The 21,473-nt window shown below is 42.4% G+C and overlaps 1 protein-coding gene across 3 annotated transcripts in view; it reads right to left on the bottom strand.

Annotated features, from left to right (window-relative positions):
- Positions 1-19,042, bottom strand: part of LOC139418801 (RING finger protein 24-like) — a 53,974-nt gene extending 34,932 nt beyond the window's left edge. The window contains exon 1 of one of the 3 annotated variants that reach the window (XM_071168512.1): positions 18,479-19,042. The gene's annotated coding sequence lies outside the window, so the exon portion shown is untranslated. Of the gene's footprint in view, positions 1-305; positions 409-8,466; positions 8,584-18,478 lie in introns of those variants that run through there. The other 2 variants (XM_071168513.1, XM_071168516.1) reach the window with 2 other exon arrangements.
- Positions 19,043-21,473: the final 2,431 nt, after the last annotated feature.

Below are 21,473 nucleotides of genomic sequence, written 5' to 3'. Positions count from 1 at the left end.
CGACCCCCTGCTAATGGACAGTATCAGGATTCGCTTAGCTAGATGGTCCCGGGTACACCCCGTCGTCCCGGTAACCCTACCCCGCCGCGGTAAACAACCGACGTCGTCCACAAAGGCGCGTTTCAGGTGTCACTCAGGGCTGTATGTTGTCCTGCTATTGAATGGAGCAAAGAAATGAGAAGAAAATACTCAGACTATTGGCAGTCCTAATTCATCCCTTTTAAATTCTGACATCGACTACCCTCTAAAAATACTTTTTCTTCTTTCATCACTGGGATCTCTCCGTCTCTTAAGCACATCCTTACAGGAGGTCGAAGAAGCCCAGGAAGTGGAGATACTGGTCCAGAGCCTGTGCCTCTCAGCACTGACAGCGACGGTCATTCACTGAAGGAGCAAACAGACAGAGAGACATCTACTCTCAAATGGGCACTGACAGCTAGGGAGACTACGGCCTACAGCCAGTTACTCTGTGGGCCTGGAACACACAAATGCCTACAAATAAATGCACACTCACTCCAGGGATCAACGGACCTCACAACGTGGACCTTTATTCACATTTCCCTTGTTTGTACTGAATCAGGCCACTTTGAGAGGGGAAAAATCCAAAGTACACTTCATTTGCTTCACACAGTGCCAGAACAAAGCCAATTGAACTGACAGTCAGAGACAGAGGACTATTGACTGTATAAATTACAGAATCTACCGCTGACACACCACTGCCCTCAAAAGGAAAGCACCTAAATGTCATCAGATCTCATCACAGAAAAGTACCTAAAATATCCTACAAAAAAGGACCTGAAAATTCCCTAGCTCCTACTTCTTCTCCTTTACTCAATACTCCATCCACCTCAGACTGGTTCCAATCCAAAATCTATTAGAGCATCTAAAAACACCTCCCATCTAGCCTATCCTCCCTTCAAACTGGAAGGCTCTCTCAGCCAGGACAATACACAACAAACCCACAGCTCATAGTCGACTGGAGACAGGCTTGAGGAGGAGAGGGAAATGGGATTGTGCTTACAGACTAGCTTATATCTGCTCAATATAGGCCGTATATTCTCGCTAACTATGCCAAGGCCAGTTCAGCCAAAAGCATTTTAATGGGAGGAACAAAGGCTTTGCCCTCTCATCGTTCTATGAGGTAACGGGTCCATCCTTACAGTAGTAGTTCGCATTTCAACATGTCGGTCATGCCTCTCTCAGAGGAGACTTATACAAGGCTCACAGAGGATGATAAAGCCTTAAAAATAGACCGAGAGAGAGAACACGACGCACTCTGCAATGTGAGAAGCGGAGAACTGATAGCCAACTCGTTTTGAGAGAGTGTGATTTAAGGTGAGACAACGACAAGGCAAAAAAGGCTTTTGGTTGTTGGCTCTTTGTTTCAAAGGCTAACCTTTGAGAAGCTATGTAGCCTAAGCGCTTTGTGAGGTTAGATAAGGTGAGGGCTCTCTCTCTTTGGCAAGGCTCTTAACATTTGTAAAGAATAAATAATAGACAGATATTTTTTAGTCTTCAAGGCTTGCAGTGTCTTTCAGGTTTCATTCCATATTGAATAATATATTTAGACTAAACTAATTTGCTGACATTTCCACGAAAACCAGCAGCCACATTTCGACGATAGGCCCTCTGATGTAGGTTGTAGTTAAGCAGAGACGTTTTTTGAAAGATTCCTCAAGTGCTGCAGCCTTCAGCCACATGCAAGTGGGTTGCAATTTAACAAGTGGAGGTATCAAATGACACAACCAACACCCTCTTCCCACAAGCCCCAGAACAGCTTGAAGTTCTTCCACAGGGCTTTTCTTACAGTAATTTACTCTTCTAGACCTTCTTCTACTCCCCTTCTCCAGCTTGTCCTGGGTGTCCTCAGGAGGTTACAGCAGTGGAGATTCCTGCTGGACAGTGAAAGTGAAACCAGTTCTGGTTTGAAGATAAATTCTTTGCCCTCTGTGTGGATCCCATCGTACATTGATTTCAATAAGCCCTCCAACGTGGCTTGAGCGAAGTCTTTGACCACGTTTCATACGGAAATTGGACATCTGGCAATTATAAGGTATGGGGTTACTGAACCGATTTGTTTCAACAAAATAGTCCAAACGAATGCTCAAACAATTTAAATGTATTTGGTTAAGCACCATAAAACCACAGTATGCGATTCAGAAGTGTTGTATAGGAAGTAAGACATGCCTTGTGTTTGCACACACACACACTCTCTGGAGTGCCTCTCAGCCATTGCCCAGCAGCCACCAACCAGCTGCCAATCCACAGGACTGTTCACAAATCATCTTAAGGGGAAATAGATGGGCCAAAACACTTGAAAAACACCTAGCCTAGCTAATGCCAAAACATACAGTAGACAAAGCCTAGTTAATGCCAAACTGGCTTTCAATAAAAAACTAGCCTGCTTTATTGATTACAATTTAGTCTAGTCAGACAACACTGAAAGATGTGACCAATCTCAAAGCCTTGACCTGAACAAAAGTTTGACTACACAAATACACATGCAAAAGAGTGTGCATTTCTTATGCCACAGACTCAACCGTGAAGTCCCAGTCAGACATGTGTTGGCTGCAGAGAAACAAGATCTTTAATAACACCAGCACTGAGGGAAGGCTGTTTCTCTAGTTAAAGTAGTGTTTCTCAAACACGCCCTTGGTCGCATTGACAGTTTCCCACATTTGATCTATTCCACCGCTTGCACACCTAGTTAAGGGCTTGATGATGATGGCTTGTTGACAAGCTGAATCAGGTGTGTTCGTACTGGAATATATTAAATATGTGGATCGCCTGAGGTTCCCAGGACGAGGACTAGTATGAGAAACCGTTGACTAGAGTATGCCCAGGGATAAGGGATCTGATTACCTTGGCTGGGACTGGGTGACCTGAGGGTGAGGCCTCAGTAGTTTTCCCCTCGTTGCCGCCATGCGTTGGTCACATGGCGCTGCCCGCTGGTTCCTGGATTGCACCAGAGTAACCGCCCACACGGTAGGATGTTAGGTGCCAAGTGAATAGTCCGGGGATTATTGGGCAAGTTCATTTCCTTATTTTTGGAGGGAAGTGGTGGTTTACTGGCAAGCTGTACCATTTAAAAACTGTTGGTTATCTCCACATTTCAGGTATCTAATTAATACGGCCATGAAGGCGCTATCTATAGTGTGCATTCTTGGTTGCCCCCCCCCCCCAGCAATAAATGTAATGGCTCAATTTGACACAAGTGTTGAAAAATCATTGCTTTCATACCTCAATCTGTCTGAATACACCACAACCCAAAATGCCCTTTGAAAGGCTCTAACAAAATGACCCTCATTTTCTCCCTTGCATAACCTGTGGCTTTCTCAAATCACATTACAAGCCGGCATGGGGCCGTAATACCATATCCACTCTGAGCCGTGCCGGCAAACTAAGGAACCCCAGACCAGAGCACATTGCCTTACACTGGACCTAAAATTAGAGGTGCCTGGAAGTCCCTCCCACCAGATAGCCAGCCAAGTAGATAGTCAGAAAGTGAAAGAAGAACCCTCATTGCATCTTTCCAGTAATTTTCCATTGCATTGGGCAAGGCCTAATACTAAGCAACAGGAATGGTCCAAAGCAGGGTAAGTCAGTGGCTTATCTAGACACAGCACCATTTTCCACCCCTCCCCCCCCCTGGTACGGCAACTGGATTGTGTATCTGTAAAAGTTTGTCAGGGTTTTGGGTGACAAGCCACATTTCTTCAGCCTCCTGAGGTTGAGGAGATGCTGTTGTGCCTTCTTCTCCACACTTTGTGTGGGTGGACCATTTCAGTTTGTCTGTGATGTGTACGCCCAGGAACTTAAAACTTTCCACTGCTGTTCCGTCGATGTGTATAGGGGGGGTGCGCACAGCAGAGGGCGCACCCCATGATCATCTCCTTTTTTAAACTTTGGGTGAGAGGTTGTTTTCCTGACACCACACTCCGAGGGCCCTCACCTCCTCTCGGTAGGCTGTCTCGTCGTTGTTGTTGATCAAGCCCACTACTGTTGTGTCGTCTGCAAACTTGATTGAGTTAGAGGCGTGCATGGTCACACAGTCGTGGGTGAACAGGGAGTACAGGAGAGGGCAGAGAACACACCCTTGACATTCAGACAAAAGACATTTAGCTGGGGGTTTTCCTGAAGATCTCTTACAGAGTGTTTGATCAATACTAGTTTTTCTAGAGGACAAATAATTCTCCGTCGCAACAGCATTATGCGGGATTGAAGGGAAACCGGCTGTCAATACTGCATGATTAGGAAACACAAGATCACAACATGTTTTCATTTGTATTAATATCCTATTGTAAATGGTCTTTATGGTGGTTTGATTACACTCATTGGAAGAGATTCATCAAACAATTAGACTTTCGGTGGGCCCAACCGACAAAACATGGTAGGTTGATACATTATGAAGGAACATCAGCAAGCAAAAAGTCACTACAGTAGTTCACTAATTATCATAGACAGTAGTGTAACACGTTCACACTAAATCGGGCTTTCACCCTCTTATGAGAAATCAAGGAGCCAAAATCCCTTTTTGTAGAACTGCTTTTTTTTAACTAACTCCAGTTGTATAGTTTTGGTTCAGAACACATGCTTTTGTAAGACACAACCCCCCCCCCCCCCCCTCTCTCTTTTGTATTAAAATAGCTGACCGTTTGCAGTGTTTCGCAACACCACCAACACCACCAGCCAATTTACAGAGGGCTTGTGGCGAGCCCCCAGCACCCGAAACAAAGTCCACTATCTGATTCTGAAGTGGAAATTTCCACTGGCAGCTACAGCCAGCCATGATTTGCACATTTTAAACTTAACATGCCAAAGGGCAACACCAAACCAGAGGACTCGGGCAGAAGGCAGAGCTCCATAAGCGGCAGCAGGCAGGCAGGCATGGGGCTGTTCAAAAAGCTGCCCGTCACGACTCACCACTACTATACACACACAAATCAGTCAGCCATTGTTTAATTGAGCTTGAAGCCCAAATTCCTGACATGGTGGTAGTAGCATTATCAGGGCTTTAGAAGTAATTGGAATCATCACAGCTTAGGCTAAAAGTATATAGCATTGTTCCTAATCATTGTGACAACAGTGGTGAGCTAATCTGCAAACCGACCCAGTCAAGTCAGCCCTAATGCAGAAGACTCACAAAGCTTACCACGGGATACATCCTATACTTCTGTCATTTAGTCTCTTTCTAAAGGGGAAACCTTCGGAAAAACTCCACTTTGTTCTCTATTGGCCAGCGGGACAATATGGGTGATTGGTTTTGTTCACCGAGGGGGAGCGACACTGCTATAGCGTTGAATAGGTGTCATAGCGATTCGGGGAGAAAACATAACAGCGCTGTTCCCTCAGGCGCTGAAATATGTATTGCGAAAAAAAGAATGCTTGTTTTTCTGCACAGTTGATGCCAAGTTCTGCAATAAACTAGGTCAGACTAACTTTAGTTCCAGAGATGGAGATGTGGTGGCGAAGGGTAGAGAATGCATTTCAATAAGAGCGAACAAGGTCAACCTCAGGGATGTTTCTGCCATTGAAATCCTTAGCGTTTTTTCAGGCCGCTGTATTAATAATAATAAATCACGGTGTAAACTTAAATGACTAAAACCAGATAAAGTATGTAGAAACAATGACGAGCTATATTATATATTATATATATATATATATATATATATATATATATATATTTTTTATAATATAATCTTTGAGAACAAAAAAAAAAATCACCAAAATAAAAACTAGACAGTCAGGGATAATTGAAAATGACAAAAACAATTAATTTAGCAGTATTGGTTTTGTTATTATGTTTGAGCAAAATAGCACACCATTAGTTAGCCAAGGCCAAATGCATAGAATTGCAGGAAATTTGCTTTAAAAAACGGCAACATTTTCTGTCAATTCAAAATGTGCAGAATTCCTGAAAATTTGCTTTAAAACTGCAAAAAGTTCAGCTCCATGGAGAAAGTATTAGAATTACAGGAAATGGGCATGAAAAAAAAATGTCTCTACACCGTCAAGATGCGGGGCCTCGTAAATTCAGCTGTGCCGACTGTGCCCATTGCCACGCCCGCTTTCCAAGATGATTGACAAGGAAAGTATCATCAACCCATCGGGTATCTCACTGCTTCCTCATATACCATGGCTTGAAATATGCAGACAGACAGATTAAAAGTAGGCCCAAATGTACATACTTCTGACTGCCAACTTTCTAACTATAACGACATGGCATGCTTTTGTGCTGTAGAATTTGGATTAAGCCTTTTCGCTAACTCATTTCGTTAGTTATGTTCCAACTTTCCCTCCATCTTGTGCCAATATCAGTTATTTTAAGTCTTGTTCCAATAGTTCATATTTTTCAAAGAGATTGTCAGTTGGATAGGCTCTCTGCAAGGTTTTATATATCTTACCTATCATATGAATATAATTTTCTGACTCAGATTATAAGGGCACAAGGCGAGACCCAAATGCAGACACAGGAGGCAGATGGTTGAGCTCCGATAATGTATTGCACCAAACGGGGTAGGCAAAAGGCAGGTCGAGGAAAGGCGAGAGTTCATAAACCAGGTCAGAGTCCAAACAGTACCAAGGGGTCCGCAGGCTCGAGGTCAGAACAGGCAGAGTGGTCAGGACAGGCAAGGGTCAAAACCAGGAGGGCTAGGAAAAAACAGACTGAGAAAAATAGGAGCTAGGAGAAACGCTGGTTGACTTGGCAAAACAAGACGAACTGGCAGAGAGACAGGAAACACAGGGATAAATACACTGGGGACTAATGGGGAAAACAGGAGACACCTGGAGGTGGGTGGAGACAATCACAAAGACAGGTGAAACAGATCAGGGCGTGACACAGAAAGGATTCCCTCAAGATTGCGCTGATGTCCAAAAGATTTCAAATCTACATTAATTGATATTAAACACTCAAGTTGCATGTATTTGAAAATATCAACATTGGTCAGTCCAAAATTGCTTTTAATTCTGTCATGTAAATAAAGTTATTTCCCATTACCAAGTCCTTTATGGTTTCTATGCCTTTAGTTTTCCATGTGGACCAATTTATCTGTGAATTCTGAAAAGCTATCTAAGGATTGTGTTTTTAATTGCACTGTATCCAAAGCCAGCATTCACAATAACATAGGCCTATGTCTAAGATTATGCTACTCTTCTATAGCCCATCTTTAATAGACAGCACTGAACCAATGGAACACAGACGTTTTGTCATTGTCTCATTTGGTATCAGATGTCAGGATACTGAGGGCAGATGCCTCAATTCCCAGAATTAAACCAGGGAATATTCCAAGTAGGTCACATAAACAGACCAATGACTTCTTAGAGATAGCAAAGGTCAGTCGGTTTTGGGAAAACATTGCTAGAGTGACTTCTAGAAGAAACCTTACAACAACAGAACAGAGGCTGTTGAAACCATAGACCACTATACTGTGTTCTTCAGGAGCCTTCTTGAGCGTCTCAAATTAGGAGTGCTGATCTAGGATCAGGACCCTTTAGGGCTGGGAAGTGCCAGGGACCTAAAGATACAATATTATCATGATACTTTGGTGCTAATGCGATATGTATTGCGATTCAATACTGTGTTCTTATTGCGATTCGATGTTCCAAACTTTTTGCTCACCATGTGTCTGCTGCAGAGGGACAAGAGAGAGCCATGAGAAAACAAGCTTTGATTAGTCATGGAAATAAGTGCTGAAAACAAATTGTCTCCCTTTAAAAGAAAGGTTGAGATAAAGTTAGATGGAAAAAAATACTGCTTTCTGGTGCAGGTACCGCCAACTACCGCAAGCATGTTGCACTATTAGCAAAATGATACATCAAAAATAATATCCCAATATGAAACATCAAAAATAATATCCCAATATGAAACTATCACTAGGGCCAAGGATCAGGTCCTATTCATTAGAATGGAAGGCAAAACTGATCCTAGATCAGCACTCCTACTCTGAGATGCTTTATGAATTCGGGACCAGAACTGCATGGCAGACAGTCTAAGTTCCCTGCGTGTGAGCCAGGCAGCAGGATCAATCTTCTAACCCCTGACCCAGGGCAACGGTGTTGCTCCTACGGCTAATTAATCCCCTTTACCCTGAGGGCTGATCTGGGGCTGTGCTGTGGGATCGGCCTCACTGACACCGACTTGGATTCAATGGCTTTAGAGGCAGATGGGCAAGAGACTGAGGCCCGTCTTGAGGCGGGACACTGGCTGCATGTCTTGATGTGGGACACTGACCTGGCTGCATGACCAACATTGGTCATGACTTTATTAGAGGCAGGCGAGATGCAAAAAAAGGCATAGAAACCCACCTTCATGACTGACATTGGTCGTAGCATTATACCAATTATTAGCCACAACAGGCTTTCATATCTGTAGTTTTGTGAGAAACTGATAATGACAAGAGATATAGAGCCATAGGGCCCATATTTGTCTACTCCAAAAATGAAAATAAAAGGTGTTTTTCATACCTTTCTGCATTTATTTCTCTCACACTCCCTGTGGCCAGCAACCAAACACTTCATTCCACCTCTCCCTCTTCCTTTTAGCTTTTCTCGCTCTCCTTCGGTGGGCTCAGACAGTAACACAAGCTGGTACAAACAAGCTGGGAACTGACACGCGCAGCTGTCGCATGTAGCCCTCCCCTCTTCTCTCCCCCCCCCCCCCCCACCCCACCCCACCCCACCCCACCCCACATCCAGCACTAGGCCTACATTTTCAGGAAGAAATTACTCTCTTCTTACCCATCTGTCTCTGTGTCGTCTCATGAACATGGGTCATTTTTAAACAGCCCTACTTTTTGGTGGAGGCCCCTGGTTTCACACTTTACCCCCATTCACATGGTTTACACGTCCTGTTTGGGCATCTGCCCACCTGCATACACACACACATAATAATTGTTTGACTATTGGGTGACTCGTTCAAAGCCAGGGGATCAAACTCTCCTGTTTCTAAATGGAGTTTAAACGGTCACCCAGGCCGTTCGTCTATAGTTGAACATGTTCTAACTTTTAGCCTGAACTTGGGCTACTTTTCATCCCAATTTGCCTACTATGCTAGCTCTTAGACATAGGCTTTCGTTTGGGGATATAAATTGACCAAATCATGTGGGTCAGAGTCAGTAAACACAACACAGTATGTAGATGTTTTGCTAATGGTCTACTTGCATTTCATTTCAATGAGATGATAGAAAGAAGAGCCCTTGCCCAGTGTCGCTAAATAAAACCTGTGGTCATGTGACGAGTGAATGGGCAGACCAGGGCCTGACAACAACTTGGCAATGCTTAGCAAAGACAAATCCAACACAACACAAAGACTCAATATCAATGCTTTTGTTAGCTGAACTTCTGCATATAGTATAGCATTAATGTGATCGGAAGAGTCAAGCGCCTACTATACAAATACAAAGAGCGAGACAAGAATGGATATAAACATGGCATCAATATCAACATCTCTACACCTAAGAATAGTTGCACATGTGCACACGCGCACACAGCACCGAACCCGTGGGCTAAAGATGCCTAACTGATTACCCGTGGTGGACAAATGGGACTGAATAGGACATGACACATTAATCAAGGTCAAATGAAGCAAAGCCCTGACTCAGCAGCACTCTCAAAGGCCTGACCACCTTGTCCTTGAGCATCGTCCAGATGTTGACTTACAGAGCAAGCCACTGCCTGGCACAAATGACAACGAAAACGAGCCCTGAGAAAGCTAAAGTGGAAATGTATTAAATATTCACATTTAGGCTTAATCAGGATTAGGCTACAAGTCAACACTGAGGAAATTAGTGTTATGATGCAGGCCTATAGCCTAGGCCCTAATTGTGTTTGTGCTTGCCCACCAAGCGCCCTCCTTGCTACAATTCCATCACATAAACGACATTCCAACATGTCAAATAAGTTTAGACTAGTACTTCCTGAAATACATTTGACATTTTAGTAATTTAGGGTTAAGTGCCTGGCTCAGGGGCACATCAGATTTTTCACCTAGTCGGCTTTCGGTTACTGGCCCAACGCTCTTAACCGCTAGGCTACCTGCCGCCCTGACAAGACAGACCTATGACAAGAGACTGTCTCAGAACAGAAGTCACATCCTGAGGCACCATGGCACAATACTATTGCAAGTTCATTGGTCAATACTACCCAGCGCTAAGCCAAGCCAGGGGATGTGCGTGTGTCCGACTGCTATAAAAGGCCTATGAGATGACTGCCTCACATCTGTGGCTGCTTAACCGTTAAGTAAGCTCGGTTGCATCAAAAAAGGGAATCGTAAATCTGTGTGATGACAGAGGTGCATCATGTGTACGATGACAGATAGGATGCTAAATGGTAACACTGTTACTAAGCCGGTGCCCAACTTCCTTGTTTACGACTGGAGAATGGAGTTACCCAACAAAAGTAAAGGATGTTGTGTCTGTTGTTTCTACACTCTTGAATTGGGTACAGTCAAGATTAGGGATGAGAATGAGTAACGTCAAGTTCAATTTTTAACCAGAGATTTTTTTCTTTCAATTATACTGTAAAACTATTAAGTGGAATGTGCTTCATGGCTGCCAGAACAAGCAAGTGAAAAGACAATGTTAACTTCCGTTGACTCTAGTGTTCCATTTGTACATTAGCGGGGCACAACAAAAAAATAAACCAAGCCAAGCATCACACAGTTATTCTCCCTAAATTCCCTTTCCCCTTGTGTCTCATTCACTCAAATGCGTTCCGACTCCTTCCTCCACATGTGTGCTGAGTGCACACACAAGCTCCCATTAGGCTTACAGAAATGCCTATAAAAATGTATCTAACTGAATGGATACACAAGCTACACTCCTTGCCAAATCACGACAGTTCTATCACAGAATTCAAAATGGACTGGTTGATTGAAGAAGGAAAAAAAAGTGTTCCAACAACGAGCTGCAGTTTTGGAATAATTGCGTCCAGTCTATTTTCAGCTTAGGCTACTTTGCAAACTGCTAGTGACATTTTGAATTGGTTAACCTAGGCTATAACCCCCGTAAACATAGACCGGTTCCACACTAAAAATACACAAAAACATCAGTTTGATAAATTCAAAGAGCGTATTGTCATCAGAATCCTTAGATATAGGCCTAATCAACAAACAGACGTTGTGGCAGTAATTCATCTCCATGCAATAATGGTATTTTTATTGATTTTACGTTTATTTAACTAGGCTGACAGCCTAGGAACAGTGACGGCCTAGGAACATGATAAAATGGAACATTTGCCGGTGCAAAGGGATGTGCATCTCGTGTCTGGAACAGTTATTCTCAGTGATAATTTGAAACGGGGCTTAATTTGGCGAGGAGAGAGAGAAGGGAAAAGAATTCAGGGTCACAAACCAAAATCGGTCTTATTTCCGACGTACAGACAGACGTTCAAGTTGAGTTTATTCTACCTGTTCTTTGGAATTTTCAAAATGGATGAACAATTCCACATTGAACACTGCATTGCGGGGCGGCAGGGTAGCCTAGTGGTTAGAGCGTTGGACTAGTAACCGAAAGTAACCGAGCTGACAAGGTACAAATATGTCGTTCTGTGATCCTGAATTGTTTTTTTCTCTCTCTACTCGCCAAATGAAGCCCCGTTTCAAATGATCACTGAGAATAACTGTTCCAGACACGAGATGCACATCACTTCGCACCGGCAAATGTTCCATTTTATTATGTTATATTACATCATGGTTTGGGTGAGTCTTGACTGTGATAAGGGGCTCATTAAATAAACAAAACAAGGCTATGCCATTGCACAGCCATTGGCTTCTATGCAAGCGCCACTGCTGAGGTTACTGCCTTTGAAGATTGTGTTCCACGATATAATATTACAGTTTCAAAAAAGGTATCTTAAATGGCACTTTCTTTTTATTGGCTGAATATAGATCAGTTTATTAGGCACACCACCCCTTTCACGAAAATGGATCACCCCTACAGACAGTGAGTCACGTGGGGGTGGCTTGCTATATAAAGCAGGCAGACAGGCATCCCAGTTACTGTTCGACTGAACATTAGAATGGGAAAAACGAGTGACCTAAGCGACTTTGAGCGTGGTATGATAGTCAGTGCCAGACACACTGGATCCAGTCTGACACAAACGGCTGCCCTCCTGGGCTTTTCACGCACGACAGTCTACTATTTACCGAGAATGCTGTGACAAACAAAAAACATCCAGTCGGCGGTAGTCCTGCTGAAAACAGCTCGTTGAGGAGAGACGTCGAAGGAGAATGGCAAGAATCGTGCAAGCAGACATGCGGGCCGCAAACAGGAAAATAAAGGCGCAAACAGGAAAATAAAGGTGCAGTACAACAGTGGTGTGCAAAGCGGCACCTCGGAATGCACAAATCGTCGATCCTTGTCCCGGATTGGCTATTGCAGCAGACGACCCCGCCGGATCCCACTCCTATCAGCTAAAAACAAGAAGAGGCAGCTCCAGCGGGCACGTGATCACTGGTCAATTGAAGAGTGGAAAGACATTGCCTGGAACATGATAGCGTGTTCAGTTTACTTGAGTGGCCTGCGGAGTCCCCACACCTCAACCCAATAAAGCGTCATTGGGATGAGATGGACCAGGCTGTTGGCAGCATGAATTTCCCGTCGTCCAATCTGCCATCGCGTCAGCATGGACCAACAACCCTGTGGAACATTTCCGACACTTCGTAGAATGGCCCGAAGAACTCAGGCTGTTCTGAAGGCAAAGGGGGGTCCGATCCAGTACTAGCTGGGTGTACCTAATAAATTGTCAGCATACTGCACTAACTCTGATAAGTAGAGTTCGACCGATTATGATTTTTCAACGCCGATATCGATTAATGGGGGACGAAAAAAGCCGATACCGATTAATCAGCCAATTTTTTTTATTTACTTGTAATAATGACAATTACAACAATACTGAATTAACACTTATTTTAACTTAATATAATACATCAATAAAATAAATTTAGCCTCAAATAAATAATGAAACATGTTCAATTTGGTTTAAATAATGCAAAAACAAAGTGTTGGAGAAGAAAGTAATATCTGCCAATATGCAATATGTGCCATGTAAAAAAGCTAACGTTTAAGTTCCTTGCTCAGAACATGAGAACATATGAAAGTTGGTGGTTCCTTTAAACATGAGACTTCAATATTCCAAGGTAAGAGGTTTTAGGTTGTGGTTATAGTATTTATAGGACTATTTATCTCTATACCATTTGTATTTCATATACCTTTGACTATTGGATGTTCTTATAGGCACTATAGTACTGCCAGTGTAACAGTATAGCTTCCGTCCCCCTCCTCGCCCCTACCTGGGCTCGAACCAGGAACACATCGACAACAGCCACACTCGAAGCATCGTTACCCATCGCACCACAAAAGCCACGGCCCTTGTAGCGCAAAGGGAATAACGATATTAGCGCACACCCAGCTAACTAGCTAGCCATTTCACATTGGTTACACCAGCCATTAGGCTGATAGGTTTGAAGTCATAAACAGCGCTGTGCTTGCGAAGAGCTGCTGGCAAAACGCACGGAAGTGCTGTTTGAATGAATGATTACGGGCCTGCTGCTGCTCAGTCAGACTGCTCTATCAAATCAGACTGAATTATAACATAATAACAAACAGAAATACGAGCCTTTGGTCATTAACATGGTCGAATCCGGAAACTATCATTTCGAAACAAAACGTTTATTTCAGTGAAATACGGAACCGTTCGGTATTTTATCTAACGGGTGGCATCTCTAAATATTCTTGTTACATTGCACAACCTTCAATGTTGTCATAATTACGTAAAATTCTGGCAAATTAGTTTGCAATGAGCCAGGCAGCCCAAAATGTTGCATATACCCTGACTCTGCGTGCAATGAACGCAAGAGAAGCGACACAATTTCACCTGGTTAATATTGCCTGCTAAACTGAATTAGTAGTTATAACTAGTGATTATGATTGATTGTTTTTTATAAGATAAGTTTAATGCTAGCTAGCAATTTACCTTGGCTTCTACTGCATTCGCGTAACAGGCAGGCTACTCGTGGAGTGCAATGGTTAGAGCGTTGGACGAGTTAACTGAGCTGACAAGGTGAAAATCTGTCATTCTGCCCCTGAACAAGGCAGTTAACCCACCGTTCCTAGGCCGTCATTGAAAATAAGAATGTGTTCTTAACTGACTTGCCTAGTTAAATAAAAGGTATAAAAATTTTTTTTATGAAAACTTGAAAAATCGGCCCTAATTAAATCGGACATTCCGATTAATCGGTCGACCTCTACAGAGTCTGACTAAAAAAAAAATAATGGTGCAACACTAATAAATCTAATATTATTTCTCCCACGTTGGATACGGTCGCTGTCCTCGGTTCTGAAACATAATCTTCAGTGCACCGTGGAATTGACACCTTTCCCTATGTGGCCATGTGCATAATGGCAAAGTTAACCAGCATTTTGGGATTGAGAACAACGCGGCAGCAGCAAGACAGATCTTGCTTCTGTTTCCTGTTTGAGTGTTTGTTTAATAGCCTACTGATTCCGTGAGCACCAAGTCTCATGCAACAGCAAAATATTGGGCAAAGCAATTTTGCTGTTTTTAATATTTGCTATGCTGTAATAAAGGCTTTACTTTTTTTTGTTTGTTAGAACAGACTGGTATTACTTATAACTTATTTAGTGTTGTTTACACTATTCCAAACAGGCAGAAAAATCATATTGTAATATAACAGCACCTGTTTGTCACACATAATAAGCACACAGCTCTTGTTCCCTTTTTCTTGAGCTCCTTCTTATTGTTATTATTACAACTATTATCATCATCATAAGTCATGTTGTCATCATTAATAGGCTTTGTATCGTAGGCTTGTATAACCACCATTGAGCTGTAGGCCTAAGAGCACATCCTGTTTAGTCTTAATACCGTAACTTACTTAGGCTTGTATTTCAATATATAGGCTACAGTATCATTCATTCATTAATTCATTCATTCGTTCGTTCATGCCATCACACAGAATACGAAACATTCATGATTTGAAATGCAATCAAGCATTTTCGTTTTTCAAATTAAATAACAAAGGGTGCCTTGAATAATTAGCCTAAACAATAAATAAACCGCAATTCACAAACGCATGCAACTGTTTAGTCTGCTGTAATAAAATGCTTTATATATTTTTTCCCTGTTAGAACAGACTCTCTGGTACACTAGAACAGACTCAAGTTTATTTTTCACGTCTTCCACATCCATTTTGCTGTCAACCTTATTTGTGTTCGGAGTTTGTTATAACCAATTTATTGATGTGATTATGACAGGCAATAGGTCAGGCCTATTGGTTACAAGCATGCGATGCTTACATGTTTCACGTAAAGAGAGGGTTAAGAAAGGGTTGAGGGAATAGGGGATAGGGGATGTTTTAAGTAAAGAAATTAGGGACTTCGTTAACAGAACTTCTCAATCAGAAACTAAACGGCTGACATGATGTTGCAGCTTCAACACAGACAGCGCAATAAACGCTTGCTGTGCTGAGGTGCCTTTTGCCTGCAGTAGGGAGGAGAGCGAGAAAACATGCGCCTCTCACACAGGTACTCTGTCATTTTTGTTAACACAGTGTGACCGTTGGGCTCTTTCTTGAGTCATTTGTGTCTTAACTATTTAAATCAAACGGTGTGCTAAAAGTATCAAACAAGCTCAGTGCATATGTAGTTGAATTCAGTCTATATATGGGGGAAAAAAATTAAAAATAAAAAAATTAAAACAATTTTTAAAAAATCGGTTTAAACATTTTGACCAATCGATCGGTGGAAAGAATAGGACGACTCCTGGTCGACTGTTGGGGACAGCCCAATCCTACCGTTTCTGTACAACACTGGGGTATGCGGTATTACCGGAAGTGCACACAAGTGGCACCATTCAAAATATATATATAAATAAAACGGGCCTCCCGACTGGCGCAGCTTTCTAAGGCACTGCATCGCCGTGCTTGAGGTGTCACTACAGACTCAGGTTCAATCTTAGGCTGTGTCGCAGCTGGCCGCGACCCCTCCATGTCATTGCCAAAGATACTGGCCTTTTGGCAAGAAAATTGTGCTGTCTGGTTTGCTTAATATAAGGAATTAGAAATTATTATCCTTTTACTTTTGATACTTAAGTATATTTAAAACCAAATACTTTTAGACTTACTCAAGTAGTATTTTACTGGGTGACTTTCACTTACGAGTCATTTTCTATTAAGGTATCTTTACTTTTACTCAAGTATGACAATTGAGTACTTTTTCCACCACTGGACAGGAGTAAGGTATACTAATATATATACTAATATATATATATATATATATATATATATATATACACACACAATTTTGGCAATTTAATTACATTTACTTTAGGGAAAACCTAGCTTTCCCCTAGCCTAATGGACTTTGCCTTCTAATGTGGCATAAACACAACCAGTCATGACGTTTTCATCTGATTGTCAAACAATCAATCATTCGTTCACTCACAAAATCATTTCAGCATCCAAACCCCAACAGTTCACTGTGCACCCGCTATCTAATGCATGGAAAGAGACAAGTCATAAAACACCTACGTGCAATGACATTCTGCGATTGTCATTAGGCTTACACTTGTAGCCTGAATTGATGCATCATCCGTCCACTGTTGTCCATGCGTGCCTCGGTCTCGGCCACTCATCTCCGCCTTGACAAAACTGTAAGTGTTCTCCTCAAACCACAACGCAATTTGGAGCGTATACTCCCCAGTTTCCAGTTCATTTGCACGTTTCATGCGGCTGACATGCAGTAATATTACATAGTGGTGTCACAGTTCTTTAGGCATGTTGCATTCATTTTCATAGGCTCACGTTTTACCGGTACGGCGTACCCCCACTATTTATTTACCGGACCACCTTACTTGCACCCCTGCGCCTAACAGCAAAATTGTGTCGTTTTGGGATTAGCTAGCGCAGCATGAAGCCTGTCATCTACTGTACCACTCCATTGATTGACAGGTTTGGTAAATGGGGTACGCATTTGGGTGGCGTCACCTTCCTAATGGCTTTAGAGTCCTTGGTCGTGTTCATTGGGCGCAAACAGAAGGAAACGGGAATGAAACAGGAGTTGTCCAATGAGAAACACAAATGAAGTTTCCGTTGCAAAATGTTTTCAAACCTTTGTACATTATGTGCCCTAATGAACATGACACCTTAGATGTAATATTTGTAAGTGGAGGGCTCCTTGAGAGAAATTATGCAGTTGACCCTCCAAGGGTGGCCATTCTTTCTATTGTTCCTTCGTCCCTCAGCAGCCAAGATGTAGAAAAGGCTAAACGGACATCCTTGGACATTGTGCACAATAAAAAGTCCCTGATTACTTCTTAATAGCCTTTGCAATAAGGGGGGGGGGGGCACTGCAAAACTCTTGGTACACTTGGGTTTACAGTGAAACTGTATGCCTAAGGATAAGGTATGGAAATTGCTGCGAGGGACTGAATCACAGAGAATACAGAGTTAAGACTTTACGTCATCAGCTATTCAACTATCTGTGTGCACATGGCATGACATATGCTGAGCATCTTAAATCAGAAGCCAGTGAGGTCTATAGCGGGTTTATAGCATCATATAGCCATAACAGTTTTATGTGGACCCCAGGAAGAGAGCAGACGCTGTATGTGCAGTAGCTAATGGCAAGCCTCGAACTTAACGGCAGTCTGTTCTGGGCAGGTAAGGGTTAATGCTTTACCTAAACCCTTTCTCTCCATCCACTGATGACACCAACCCTGTAATGATACGCAATTATGTGCAACTACTTAGCCTACGTCAATAGGGAAGAAAATGATTTCGCGATTGGTTAGAGTGCTGTCTGGTGGTACTAGTTTGTTTATATAACGTTAGCACTACTATGCACATGCATGGCCAAAGCACAAAGCCAGCCAACAGCACTTCGAATAGGAGCAAGTCTAGAACATTCTATCGTGTGTGCAAACATAGTAACTTCACTTTCACGTTTTGATGAACCAAGAGCCAATGCGTTTTAAAAGTGAAACTACATAGAAAATGCACAATTCGCAAATCAGTCTGATATGCAAACGATTGAACAAGCAGTTTATCCCGAGCAACTGATTTCCACAGCACGAGCTAGGCTTACACTTGCTTATCAACAGCGTCGATTGTATCGACTCATACAATATTGACAATCGTTTTACTATGTTATTATGAAAACATGATCCAATATTAGCCAACGAGAGGTAGGCTAAAGCCCAGCTGATGATAATGGGCCTAAATGCATTTTGCTTGTCCATCGTCAGCTGAAAAAGGTAGCGCGGAAGGGGGGGCGTATTTGCAAAAATCGATGAAACAATGGTTTAGGTTGAATCCCTATAATTTATACATCAGACAAAACAAGTAAACTAGCTCGATTTTCACAACGATATCCCAACTGCAACCACGCCTATTATACATACAAACCTGTATACAGACACGTTTGATGCTGCAAAGCAACACAAATATTAGGACACTTACCAATCAATACCGTCCTCGATATCTGCTCGTCTCTTCTTCACCAATACCAACGAGATAAATATCAGGCCAATAAAAACAAACAAAAAAAACTCTGCACGTCAGATAACTAGTTACAGTCACGTTAGCTACACAACTGTCTTATCTACACGGGATAGGCTACATGCAAAGCGTCTTCATTCAACTCGCGATGTTGGTGGTCGACTATGGTCTGCTCGATATTGGCTTGCTGGCTAGCGATGTAGCAATATTTATCAACACTGTAACAGACGTAAAAAAACTGAGAAGCGGACATAACGATAAATGAAACCGATTAAAATCGCAACTACTGCTCCTCGGACGACTATCTAAATTGATTCCCAGGTGTACACTATTCTCGTGGTAAATTTTGAGCAGTTCTCCAAGCACGTAGTGCTCGTAGTCCCTCCTCCTTGCCCGTTTAACGGAGACAGAGTCGTGTACAGGGTATACGCGGGGATGGCTGTGGTCTGGAAGGAAGGAGGGAGGCAGAAGAATTGATGCATTGCTCACGTCGTTTGCTGTGTGTATTCCTAGCTGGCATAAAATATGGGGGAACTCCACATCAAATCAAATGTTATTGGTCACGTACACATATTTAGCATATGTTATCGCAGGTGCAGCAAAATCTTGTTTATGTTTCTAGCTTCAACAGTGCAGTAATACCTAACAATACACACAAACCCAAACAATTTAAATAATGAAATGAAGAAATACCAGATTGAACAATGTCAGAGTCCGGAATATATACACACTCGTTCGAAAGTTTGGGGTCTGCAGATCATTCCATACATGGGGCGTATCTCTGTCCAGTGTCTGTGTTCCTTCACCCATCTTAATCTTTTCTATTTATTGGCCAGTCTGAGATATGGCTTTTTCTTTGCAACTCTTCCTAGAAGGCCAGCATCCCGGAGTCACCTCTTCACTGTTGACGTTACGACTGGTGTTTTGTGGGTACTATTTAATGAAGCTGCCAGTTGAGGACTTGTGAGGCATCTGTTTCTCAAACTAGACACTCTAATGTACTTGTCCTCTTGCTCAGTTGTGCACTGGGGCCTCCCACTCCTCTTTCTATTCTGGTTAGGGCCAGTTTGCGCTGTTCTGTGAAGGGAATAGTACACAGCGTTGTACGAGATCTTCAGTTTCTTGGCAATTTCTCTCATGGAATAGCCTTCATTTCTCAGAACAAGAATAAACTGATGAGTTTCAGAAGAATGTTATTTGTTTCTGTCCATTTTGAGCCTGTAATTGAACCCACAAATGCTGATGCTCCAGATACTCAACTAGTCAAAGATGGCCAGTTTTATTGCTTCTTTAATCAGAACAGTTTTCAGCTGTGCTAACATAATTGCAAAAGGTTTTCTAATGATCAATTAGCTAATCCAAGTTTATCATTTAAAAAGCTAACAGAACGTGCCTTTGGAACACAGGAGTGATGGTTGCTGATAATGGGCCTCCCTCCGTACACCTATGTACAATTGAAGTCAGAAGTTTATATACACTTTGGTTGGAGTCATTAAAACTTGTTTTTCAACCACTCCACAAATTTCTTGTTAACAAACTATAGTTTTGGCAATTTGTTTGGTACATTTACTTTGTGCATGACACAGGTAATTTCTCCAACAATTGTTTACAGACAGATTATTTCACTTATCACAATTCCAGTGGGTCAGAAGTTTACATACACTAAGTTGACTGTGCCTTTAAACAGCTTGGAAAATGATGTCATGGCTTTAGATGCTTCTGTCAATTGGAGGTGTACCTGTGGATGTATTGCAAGGCCTACCTTCAAACTCAGTGCCTCTTTGCTTGACATCATGGGAAAATCTAAAGAAATCAGCCAAGACCTCAGAAAAAAAATTGTAGACCTCCACAAGTATGGTCATTCCTTGGGAGCAATTTCCAAATGCCTGAAGGTACCACGTTCATCTGTACAAACAATAGTACGCAAGTATAAACACCATGGGACCACGCAGCCGTCATACCGCTCAAGAAGGAGATGTGTTCTGTCTCCTAGAGATGAAAAGTGCAAATCAATCCCAGAACAACAGCAAAGGACCTAGTGAAGATGCTGGAGGAAACAGGTACAAAAGTATCTATATCCACAGTAAAACGAGTCCTATATCGACATAACCTGAAAGATCACTCAGCAAGGAAGAAGCAACTGCTCCAAAACTGCCATAAAAAAAGCCAGACTACGGTTTGAAACTCCACATGGGTACGAAGATCACACTTTTTAGAGAAATGTCCTCTGGTCTGATGAAACAAACATTTAACTGTTTGGCCATAATGACCATCGTTATGTTTGGAGGAAAAAGGGGGAGGCTTGCAAACCGAAGAACACCATGCCAACCGTGAAGCACGGGGGTGGCAGCATCATGTTGTGGGGGTGCTTTGCTGCAGGAGGGACTGGTGCACTTCACAAAATAAATGGCATCATGAGGAAGAAAAATGATGTGGATATATTGAAGAAACATCTCAAGACATCAGTCAGGAAGTTAAAACTTGGTCGCAAATGGGTCTTCCAAATGGACAATGACCCCATGCATACTTCCAAAGTTGTGGCAAAATTCTTAAGGACAACAAAGTCAAGGTATTGGAGTGGCCATCACAAAGCTCTGACCTCAATCCTATAGAAAACCTTGTGGACAGAACTGAAAAAGCGTGTGCGAGCAAGGAGGCCTACAAACCTGACTCAGTTACACCAGCTCTGTCAGGAGGAATGGGCCCAAATTCCCCCAGCTTATTGTGGGAAGCTTGTGGAAGACTACCCGAAACGTTTGACCCAAGTTAAACAATTTAAAGGAAGTGCTACCAAATAGCAGTGTATGTAAATTTCTGACCCACTTGGAATGTGATGAAAGAAATAAAAGCTGAAATAAATCATTCTCTCTACTATTATTCTGACATTTCACATTCTTAAAATAAAGTGGTGATCCTAACTGACCTAAGACAGGGAATTTTTACTAGGATTAAATGT

The sequence above is a fragment of the Oncorhynchus clarkii genome, chromosome 10 (assembly GCF_045791955.1).
Source record: "Oncorhynchus clarkii lewisi isolate Uvic-CL-2024 chromosome 10, UVic_Ocla_1.0, whole genome shotgun sequence".
In the NCBI taxonomy this organism is placed as follows: domain Eukaryota; kingdom Metazoa; phylum Chordata; class Actinopteri; order Salmoniformes; family Salmonidae; genus Oncorhynchus; species Oncorhynchus clarkii.
This window is presented reverse-complemented; position numbering and strand designations above follow the sequence as displayed.